Source organism: Phyllobates terribilis, unplaced genomic scaffold (assembly GCF_046119375.1).
Source record: "Phyllobates terribilis strain yellow unplaced genomic scaffold, ASM4611937v1 Scaffold_1__5_contigs__length_1240528914, whole genome shotgun sequence".
NCBI classification, from domain to species: Eukaryota; Metazoa; Chordata; class Amphibia; order Anura; family Dendrobatidae; genus Phyllobates; species Phyllobates terribilis.
In genome coordinates this window covers 1,034,831,719-1,034,843,198 of record NW_027362761.1, presented here as the reverse complement: position 1 = coordinate 1,034,843,198, position 11,480 = coordinate 1,034,831,719, and the positions used below count along the sequence as shown (strand labels likewise).

Below are 11,480 nucleotides of genomic sequence, written 5' to 3'. Positions count from 1 at the left end.
GTCTTTAAAAAAATTCCAGACTCTGGAAGACCTACCGGTTGTAGTTGCAACGTCCCTCGTGTTGGTGTTACGGGGAATTGTTGCCCGCCTTCTCTGTGCGGCCAACACACTGCTACTTCCTGCCTGTTGGAGTACTCTGCCTCCCTCCCCCTGTGTGCTGATGGCCTCGCTCTTCGTGTCCTCCTGCCACATTGGGTCAGTTACTAGATCATCCACCACCTCCTCTTCTTCCACTTGCGCACCACGATCCTCCTCCTCACTTTGTGGAAATTGTGTCTCGTCATTGTCCACCTTTTGTGACAAATTGCCAGCGTCGACTTCCTCTGGCCATGGCTGTTCAAATATTTGGGCATCGCTACATGGGATCTCCTCTTCCACCACTTCAAGCGGAGCAGGCGAGGGGCACAAATCTGGAAATGGACCAGTGAACAGCTCTTCAGAGTGTCCAAGTGTGGGATCAGTTGCTGTCTGACGACACTCGGAATGGTGGGAGGAAGGAGCATCATGGTGAGGAGGAGTATGCGGTCGAGACTCACGGCTACTAAAACTTGACCGTGTGGAAGGCAGACTGGAGGTGGTGGTGCCCAGGTAACTGGAAGTATTATCTGCTATCCAATTAATAACCTGTTCACACTGATCAGTTCGCAATACTGGTGTTGTAGTGTGGTTCCCTAGTAATTCGGTCAAGAAGTGGGAGCGAGAAGATGTGGCTGTTGGTTGTGGCACATTTTCACCTTGGCCACGGCCCCGTCCTCTACACGCACCATCACCAGAACGTCCAGTTCCACGTCCCTTGCCACGCACCTTGCCCATTGTAAATTAAGTAAAATAGCTTACTCTCACACTATCAATGTAAAAAGGGCAGTAAAAAGGAGATTAGAACCGTGGAAGAGGAAAACCACAGTTCTATTTCTCTGGCCTACACCAGGGAGACTGGTAGTAGTGTCTCCCTGAACAATCAGGGAGACACTACTACTGTTTTTCTTTAAGGAAAAAATACCAAAAGCTGGATAATACAGAGTTGTGACCCGTGGCAATGCAAAACCACAGTTATATTTTTCTGGCCTACACCAGAATCTTTCAAAGAGATATATTTGTGTCTGAACAATCAGGGAGACATTATAACTGTTTTTTTTAAGGAAAAAATACCAAAAGCTGGATAATACAGAAATTTGAAACGTGGAACTGCAAAACCACAGTTATATTTTTCTGGCCTACACCAGAATCTTTCAAACAGATATATTTGTGTCTGAACAATCAGGGAGACACTATTACTTTTTTTCTTTAAGGAAAAATACCAAAAGCTGGAAAATACAGAGATTTGACCCGTGGAACTGCAAAACCACAGTTATATTTTTCTGGCCTACACCAGACTCTTTTAAACAGATATATTGGTGTCTGACCACTCAGGGAGACACTATTGCGGGTTTTTTTATGGCAAAAATATGCCGAAAACAGGATAATACAGAGATTTGACCCGTGGAACTGCAAAACCACAGTTATAGTTATGTGGCATACACCAGACGCTCTTAAACAGATATATTGGTGTCTGACCAGTCGGGGAGACACTATTACAGTTTTTTTTTATGTCAAAAAATGCCAAAAACAGGATAATACAGAGATTTCACCTGTGGAACTGCAAAACCACAGTTATATTTTTCTGGTCTACACCAGACTCTTTTAAACAGATATATTGGTGTCAGAACAGTCACAGACACACTCAATTTTTTTTTTTGGGGGGGTGGGATACTAAAAGGTTAATAAGACGCGTATTTCGACAGTCTGACTGAGGAAAAAAAAAATACAGGATTTAGATGAAAAAAAAAAAAATTTTTCCTGGCCTCTGAGACCGGGGTGATAAGTCTAGCAATTTGACCAGCAGGAGCACACAGGACTATAATGCAGCGTTTGCTGGTATAACCACTGCGTCTCCTATACAGCCTGCCTGCCTGCCTGATATCTGGGATGGATATTAGTCATGAGAAGGACTGTTTGATTTGGCAGGCTTTAGAGACCCTACACTAACTATTTTGGAGTATAAATCTCTCCCTATCTCAGCAGCACTGACCCTACACTGTCTGATCCCGAGCGACTGTGTGCAAGATGGCGGCGCCCGGTTTTAAATACTCGAGGTGACGCTGTGCGGCCAGCCAATCACTGTAATGCCCACAAACAACATGGCTGCGGCATTCCAGTGACTGGCTGACAATCCCTGCATGTTCATTGGCTCTGTAAAGAGCGCCAAACGTGCAGGGCGGAGATCCGAGCTCCCGCCCGAGTAACACGGAAATGCTCGGTGCTCGCTGAACATCCCGAGTAGTGAGATGCTCGGGTGAGTACCGAGCAGTGTCGAGCATGCTCGCTCAACACTAGTCAATAGATTTTACTGCTTATTGGCTGGGTCTGGGAGTCAGGACTGGGTTTGCAGAAATGGGCAGATGAAAGGCAGGGTTTGGGGCAGTCCAAAAGCTGTGTGGTCTGCCTCTGTTGGAGGTACATCGCTGCCAATATAGTACAAAGAAAAGTATTTGGGTCTGTTATATGGCAAAATGACAGGCATATGGTGCTGTAATGTGTTCAGAAGAACATATGAAAGGAGCCTTAACTATATGGACAATCTTCCCTTCTGTGTCCATTTTTTACAAGTACAGCGTTGCTACAGCCATAGTACACACACAGTTCTACTAAAATGACAGTATACACACACAGCTCTGCTACAACCATAGAATACACACACAGCTCTGCTACAACCAAAGTATGTACACACAGCTTTGCTACAACGATAGAATACACACACAGCTCTGCTACAACCACAGTATGTACACACAGCTTTGCTACAACCATAGAATACACACACAGCTCTGCTACAACCATAGTATACACAGTGTGCTTCTCTGCACACACACATGGTACACTCACACACAAAGCTCTGCTACTACCATAATTTACACATACAGACGCATACAGCCTGCAACATCCATAGTACACACACACACATAGTGCACACAAGCTAAAAGTGTGTGTGCTCTATTTTCTTTTTTATAATACATATTGCGGGGTGTGGCCCCCCTAAAGAGTTAACCTCCCTTATCCACCCATCTTTCCCAGTCAAGGTTTTAATTGCAAGCTACACTTGATTTCCTTTCACTTCCCCAGTTCAGATGAAGCCTGGCTTGGCACATGGAGACCATCCATATTTATGTACACCTTGACAGGGTTGGATGGCTTTTGCGCTCTTTGATTAAAAAAAATGCTCAGTAAGTACCTTTAAGTATTTAACGTTTACAGCAATATTGGAGTTCATGTATTCATTAATCGCAGTGTAATGACGCATTGTGTATGTACAGTATATGTTTGCATATTTGCCACATAGCGTATTTGTGCACCTGTACATTAATTTAATACTAAAAGTGTGTGGGCCCTACTATTTTCTTTTTTTTTTTTTAAGGGTGGAAGAATAATCACTTAAATTATGCATGCCTATTTAGTAGAAGCCTATCATATTATCTCAGATACTGAATATTAATGTGATATGAGGAACTGACATCACTCATATAAGATACATTTCTGGAAGGCATCATAAATAAAAGTGAATGTAATTTTATCATTCCCAATGACCCACAATTACTAGTGGTGAGCAAGCACTAAAATGCTCGGGTACGCGTTGTTCAAGTCAAGCAAATTGGAATGCTTGAGTGCTTGGACGGAGTAACAAGCCCAATGTAAGTCTATGTGAAACTCGAGCATTTTTCCGGCGGTTCCCCCCGGCGGTCTGCAGAGGGCCTTAAAATTGCCCAGATCAATGGGAACAGTGCTCAAATGGCATGGGAACAGCATGGGGAAGACCCATGGAAGCATTTCTGACTTCCAGGTCACTGCTGTGAACAACATTTTCAGCGGTATTACGCCACTGTTACGGACTCACAATAAAACACAAAAACGAAACCAAAATGGATTTTCCAGGGAATAATGTTAAGGAACATCCTTTCCAGGGTAATGACTTGTACGTAAGGCAAAATAAATAACCAAAAATAAAAATGCTCCTCCACACCTTGGGCTATGTTCACATGTAGCGTTTTTGATGCATTTTTGCACTTTTGCGTTGCTTTCAACCAAGACAAATGCATTCACCGGGAAATGTCATTTTAAAATTGTATAACCTTATCTGGCCATGTGGTGTGTGACACATCATCAGACACATCCTGTTTCATTTATGATGGAGGGACTCTGAAAGTCACAAAGCCTATTTTTATAGGGCCATTAGGCAGCCCTTACTATTCTTAAAGGGCCAGCAGTCGGCTATGCTTTCTTATTCCCATTATTAACGAGTGGGTCTCCTATAATGTTATTCCGTATGCAGTGACTGAAAGGGCTGCCAAAAATTTGGACGCAACCCAATACCCCTTTGAAGAGACGTAAAGGAGGGTCTCAGTAAAAAAAAAAATGTTCCCATTATAAAAGAGCTTGTCTCCTATAGTGGTAATGCTCATGCAGTGACTGCAAGGGATGCCAAAATTTGGGAAAAACCCCACTAACAATTTAAAGACACATACAGCTGGGCCACAGTAACAAGTACGACATGTTCCCATTAGAAAGGAGAGGGTCTGCTATTCCGTTATAGGGTATGCAGTGAAACAATGGCGGCCAAAAATTTGGAGGACCTCCTGAAAAAAATGTTCCAATTATTAGGAAGTGTGTCTCCCATCCTGTTTGCCTATGCAGTGAAGCAATGGCTGCCAAAAATTTGGAGGTACGCCAATGCCCCTTGCAAGAGACGTACAATTTGGAGGGCCTCCTGAAAAAAATGCTCCCATTATTAGGTAGTGTGTCTCCCATACTGTTTGCCTATGAAGTGAAGCAACGGCTGCCAAAAATTTGGAGGAACTCCAATGCCCCTTGCAAGAGACGTAGAGGTCGGATGGCCTCCTGAAAACAATGTTCCCATTATTGAGAAGTGTGTCTCCCATACTATTTGGCTCTGCAGTGAAGCAACGGCTGCCAAAAATTTGGAGGAACTCCAATGCCCCTTGCAAGAGACATAGATATGTTGATATGGTTCATATGGTGGTGATATGGTGGAGGAGGATGAAGATGATGCGGAGAAGAAGGAGGACAAGAGCAAATAGACAAAATTAGGAAGAATATACCCATGTCTGGATGTGAAGACAGAGGTGCATGGGAATAGAGTTAGACCTCCCAAAAAAAGACACTGTATTTGAGTTAATGTTACGCTGCTATCATTCGGTGGTGTTGAGAAGTCTGGCCCAATCCAGCCCTTGTTCATTTTTATAAGAGTCAGCCTGTCAGCATTCTCAGTTGACAGGTGGATGCGCCTATTGGTTATAATACCACCAGCGGTGCTAAAAACCCGCTCTGACAAAATGCTAGCGGCAGGGCAGGCCAGGACCGCCAAGGTGTAGAGAGCCAGTTCATGCCACGTTTCCAGCTTGGATACCCAATAATTATAAGGCACAGAGGAATCATGGAGGACTTTGGTACGGTCGGCAAGGTACTCCCTCACCATTTTCTGAAACTTTTCCTTCCTTGTGAGAGTACCCTGCGCCTCAGGGCCTGTGCGATGGGAGGGTCTGAGAAAACTGTCCCAGAACTTTGATAGTGTTCCCCTGCCTCTGCTGGATTGCATTTGTGTCTCTCTTGCCTGTACTCATTGGTTGTCCAACGAACTGTGACCTCTGCTGCCAGCGTTTTCTGATGAGAATTTTTTAAATAATTCCGCAACAAGGGCCTTCTTGTACTTCCCCATTTTATTGGACCTGTCCTGCAAGGGAATAAGAGACAGAAAGTTCTCCTTGTATCATGGGTCTAGAAGTGTCACCAACCAGTAATGACTGTCACCCAAAATTTGGACTACGCAAAGGTCTTGGTAAAGGCAGCGTAACAAAAACTTAGCCACGTGTGCCAGACTGCAAAGAGACAAGACTTCCATCTCTTCACCAAGAGGACGACTGACCATGCTCTCCTCCTCATCCTCATTCTCTTCCTCTTTCTCCTCCTCCCTGTTCTTAGGCCATCCACGCTGAACAGACTGTATGACAGTTGTGCAGGTAGTACTGTCCATAGCGCAGGAAACTAGCTCCTGTTCTTCCTCCTCCTCCTCTTCTTCTTCCTTGTCCTCTTCTTTGTCACCCAATCCATGTTGGGATGAGATGAGGCTTGGCTGTGTGGAATCACACTGCATGGTTCCTTGCTCCATCTCATCGTGCATCGCCTGCAATGCATCCTCTTTAATTGTGAGCAGAGAGCGTTTCAAAAGCCAGAGAAGCGGGATGGTGACGCTAATTATGGCGTAATCGCCGCTCACCATCTTGGTGGAGTCCTCAAAGTTTTGGAGGATGGTACAAATGTCTGACATTCATGCCCACTCCTGAGGTTTTATGTGTGGATTTTGACCTGAATACCGACGGCTTTGTTGATGCTGGTAGTCAACAACAGCCCTCTTCTGCTCACAAATCCTTCCCAACATCTGCAACGTAGAGTTCCAACGTGTGGGGACATTGCATATCAGTCGGTGAGCTAGAAGCTGCAAATGTTGCTGAAGCACGGCAAGGGTGGCGGAAGCTGTAGCTGACTTTGTAAAATGGGCACACAGGCGGCGTACTTTGACAAGCAAATCCGACAGATCCGGGTAGGCTCTGAGAAACTGGTGAACCACGACGTTAAGCACATGGGCCAGGCATGGTACGTGTGTGAGCTCGCCTCGCCTCAGAGCTGCCACCAGGTTCCGGCCATTGTCACACACGACCATGCCTGGCTGTAGGGTCAGCATTGTCTTTCAGAGCTGTCCACAACTCTTCAGTGTTGTGCGGTTTGTCACCTAAGCATATTACCTTCAGCACAGCTGTTGCCACTTAGCTGAGGCAATGCTGCAGTGCTTCCAGCTTGCGGCTGATGTGGTCATTTCGGAGATGGAGGCTGAAGAGTAGGAGAAGGAGGTGGCACAGGAGCTGTAGAATGTGGGGGCAACCCTGATTGATGCACAACAGCGGAACAAGCAGTGGTGTCACCCACAGACACTGTTGCTGCACCCTGGGGTTCGGCCCACTTAGTCGGGTGCTTTACTGCCATGTGCCTAATCATGCTGGTGGTGGTTAGGCTGCTAGTTTTGCTACCCCTGCTGATGCTGGCCTGGCAGGTGGGGCAAATGGCCTTTTTGGGGTTATCTGCAGAATCTTTAAAAAATACCCAGGCTCGGGAAGACCTAACAGTTGTACTGGCAACTTCCGTCGTGTTGACGTTACGAGGAATGCTTTCCCGCCTTGTGTCTGCAGCCACCACACTGCTTCTTCCTGCCTGTTGTGGTGTTACACCTCCCTCCCCCTTTGTGCTGCTGTCCTCGCTCTGTATGTTCCCCTGCCAGGTTGGGTCAGTTACTATTTCATCTACCACCTCATCTTCCACTTCCACACCCTGGTCCTCCTCCTGACTTTCTGGCAATTGTGTCTCATCATCATCATCATCCTCCTCTTGCGACATTAATTGCACTTTCCCACTGTCGCCTTCGTGTGACCATGGCTGCTCCAATATTTGGGAATTGCTATACGCATTCTCCTCTTGACTCGCTTGAAGCTGGCCACGTGAGAGGCACGAATCTACAAATGGAAAAGTGAACAGCTTTTCTGAGTGTCCAAGTGTGTGTGTCTCCGGGCACTCGGCATGGTGGGAGGAAGGAGGATCAGGGTGAGGAACTCACGGCTTCTGAGACTTGACCGTGTGGAAGACAAGGTGGTGATGGTGGCTAAGTGACTGGAAGCATTATCTATTTGACACTGCTCTGTGTTCAATAGTAGTGTTCTGCGGTCCCCTAGTAATTGGGACAGGAAGATCGAGCGACAAGAAGTGGATGTTTGTTGAGCCACAATTTCAGCTTGCTCACAGTCACGTCCTCGGACTCTGCATGCACCATCACCATCTTGTCCACTTCCCCGTTCCTTGCCATGCACCTTGCCCATTTTTAATGGAGGACAATATTTTCCATGTTCACAAGAAATGGCTGATTTTGGTACGCAGTTATATGTGATTCGTCTGACAGAGAACCACAATTTTAAATAGCAGGCCTGTAATTTGTTAATACTATTCTTCACATACACCTAGTGTGAATAGCTTGACTGACACACTGCAACGGAATGAAAATGGAAGAAATGTCTGATTTTGGAACACTCTTATAGGTGTTATGTCTGACAGAGAACCACGGTTTTAAATAGCAGGCCTGTAATTTACTAATACTATTCTTCACAGACGACTAGTGTGAATAGCTTGACCGACATACTGCAACAGAATGGAAAGGGAAGCCAATATTTTCCACATTCAGTTTAAATTTCTGGATTTTTATCGCTGAAATATGGAGCAGATCTGGCTTTATTCTGCAGTGAGAACAAGCAAATGGAGCAGAAAAATGGTGTACTCTGAATTGCTTTTTAAGCAAATAACCAGGAATAAGATAAAAAAAATGTTTCCCTTGCCCCTGATATCAGGGGCTATGTCTACAAATATCTGGAAGAACAGGAGCAGCAGGAACGTACAATGGACCCTCTTGCACTATATGCACTGCAGTCTGCCACATACACTGCCTGCCTGCCTAATTCCTGCTATCACCACTGAATATATGCAGCTGGATTAGTCCTCAGAAGGACTGTTAGTTCAGATGGATATATATATGTTGTGGAATACCTATACTAACAGGTCATTCAATGGACCCTCTTGTGCTGTATCATGCACTGCAGTCTGCCACATGCACTGCCTGCTTGCCTAACTCCTGCTATCACCACTGAATTTATGCAGCTGGATTAGTCCTGAGAAGGACTGTTAATTCAGTTGGATATGTATATATATGTTGTGGAACACCTATACTAACTATAAAGAATCAAATCTCTTCCTGACGCAGCAGCAGCTCTCCGCGGCGCCCTGTCTTATATACACCTGATGATGCTGTGTGGCCAGCCAATCACTGTAATGCCCACAACCAACATGGCTACGGCATTACAGTGCATGGCAGGCAATCCCTGCATGTTCATTAGCTCTCTAAAGAGCACCAAACATGCAGGGAGGGGACCTGAGTTCCCGCTCGAGCAAACCGGAAATACTCGCCGAGCTCGTCGAGCACAGTGATGCTCGGTCGAGTACCCAGCAGTGGCGAGCACATTCACTCATCACTAACAATTACCCTTTTTCTATCACCTCCCAAAAATTCATTAATGTCTAGTAAATCCCCCCTAGGAGACCAATCATCTCAGGGATAAATTCACTAACAAGTAATTTATCCCATTTTGTTGATGTACATTCACAGTTGTTCGTATAAAATCTACCTTTTATCTAAATGAAAGGACCCAGTTAATCAGAGAACTTCAGGAGTTACCTGTTTATGATATTCTTTGGTATGGAAATGTTACATTTTTTAAATTTAGCAGGGTATTCAGTTTTTCATATTAAAGTGCTTACAATTTATTCTGACACACAACATATTTAGTTTTGATTTCAAACTTTACTGCAAAACATGTGGGGGACTTAATTTACCCAAAGTTTTACCAACTTATTCATTGGACATTTCAAGTCCCCTGCATGTTTGTGAGGTGGTGGTCGAGGATTCCCACGCCCCTCTTTAAAGCTGTTTTATTATATGTGTGTATTATACTGATCATAAAATGTGTTTTTTATGATACGGTCATTAGATGGCAGCAGTGTATTACACAACTTGACCTGTAGGTCAGTTAGTAATACAAAGAGTTAAACAGTTTGGGTCGGCCTCAGGAGGTGTGAGTTAGAAACTGAGGGATCTCTGGGAGATGGGGCTGTCATCTTAGAGTTCAGTTATTGAAAGAGTCACAGGGAAGACAGACGTGTGATGGGAAACGGAGAGAAAAAGAGGATAGGTGTGTGTGGTGAATACTTAGGATCAGGAGCAACGGGAATGGGAACAGTTCAGGACAGTCTGTACTCAACAGGTCAATCTGTGGATTCTAGCCTTTTTCAGCCACAAGACAGTATTGAACGTGCCGGGGCTAGGACAGCCTTATCAGCAAGGTGGACCATGAAAGAGTCAGGTAGGGAAACAATAGGGTGGGAGGAAGCAGGAGTTCCCTTATGTCGAGGTTCCAGAGGTAGTTTCCCTTAGGACCGAGCCACACTTTGCGAGTTCACAGTGTGGGGACTGTATCTGTGTCCAGAACACCATAAAGTGCCGTTGCCTGGAATATCAACTGTACCTGCAATCCTCTGTATCTAAAAGTGTAACAAGTAAAGTGGACTCTGTCTTTTTAAGAAACTGTGTCTTTTCTCATTCAAAGGACCAGAAGAGCTGGATCTGTGTAAGCGAAGAATGGAAGTGAGTAAGCTCATCCGACACAGCAAAACACTGCACAGCACACAAACCCAGGGACACGAAGGTCCCCATATTCCTGTAGCGGGCCGCGGTGACGAAATAGGGACCCACGGACATGACTACCACCCTATGGTCCGTTACATGTGATCAACCATGTACAGTATAGCAGGTACTGTATATCAAATATTTCAGCATTTACACTGAGGATCTGTTCATTCATTAGAGTGGAATGACCTCCAAAGCCAAGCACGCAAAAAGTAAAATGTGTCCTTTTTTTTAAAGATATTTTTAAAAAATACATATCAACCCCCTTCCAAGAAAGCATACGTAGATTTCCAAAAGCCAGCACCTGCAAGAGGCCACTGTATTCGTACGGAGTATGTGGGTGTAACAATGGTCTATAAAAAGTGTTGAAGCAAATGTGAAACTTTTTTAAAACATGCACGCTTTGTGAGGTGGACATTTGCATTTAAATTCCTGGAATGTTGAGATTTTTTTTTCTCTTTTAAAATAAAAAAACAAAATACTTTTCAGAATAAAATACAAAAGAAAGCCAAAAAGATATTACTTATGTCTTGTCACAGGACAGGTAGCACACTTTGTCTGACCAATCAACCTCGGTTTCAGTTTTTTTCTTTAGTAAGAAAATTAGGACTGATGGGACTTAAACTGCCCTCCTTGAATGTAGTGCATCAAGAATGGAAAAACAGTGTTATTAAAGTGCTTTACAGCAGTATATCACAGATCGGTCAATTCACAATCATACAGACTCTGCAGCTCCTGCACTTCTCTATCGCTTGAATCTATGTTGTATTATTATTCAAAGACTCTGACTGCAACTCTCATTTTCTATGTTCTTCAGCACTGCAGTAGTATGCTACACTCTTATTTAGGACTATCTATCCTATCTTTAGACTGTAAAACCTTAAATTGACCATTGCTTTCCCTCCTTTCATATTTTATGTTGACTGTAGCCCTCCGTGATTGGCTGACCTAGAACATGTGACGTGATAGCTACAAGGTAATGTGGAAAAACCTAACATCATGCGAGACCATTCCCTCGCTGATGCAATTTTTGGCAATGTGTGATTTAGTGCCAGGCATTTTATAAGTGTTCTGTGTGAATCAAATCTCAAATTCTTTG

At 44.4% G+C, this 11,480-nt stretch overlaps 1 long non-coding RNA gene across 1 annotated transcript; it reads left to right on the top strand.

Annotated features, from left to right (window-relative positions):
- The first annotated feature begins 9,788 nt into the window (after positions 1-9,788).
- Positions 9,789-11,357, top strand: LOC141172383 (uncharacterized). The gene is made up of 3 exons (XR_012252466.1): positions 9,789-9,887; positions 10,302-10,339; positions 11,311-11,357. It is a non-coding gene; the product is annotated as an uncharacterized lncRNA (long non-coding RNA).
- The last annotated feature ends 123 nt before the right edge of the window (positions 11,358-11,480 follow it).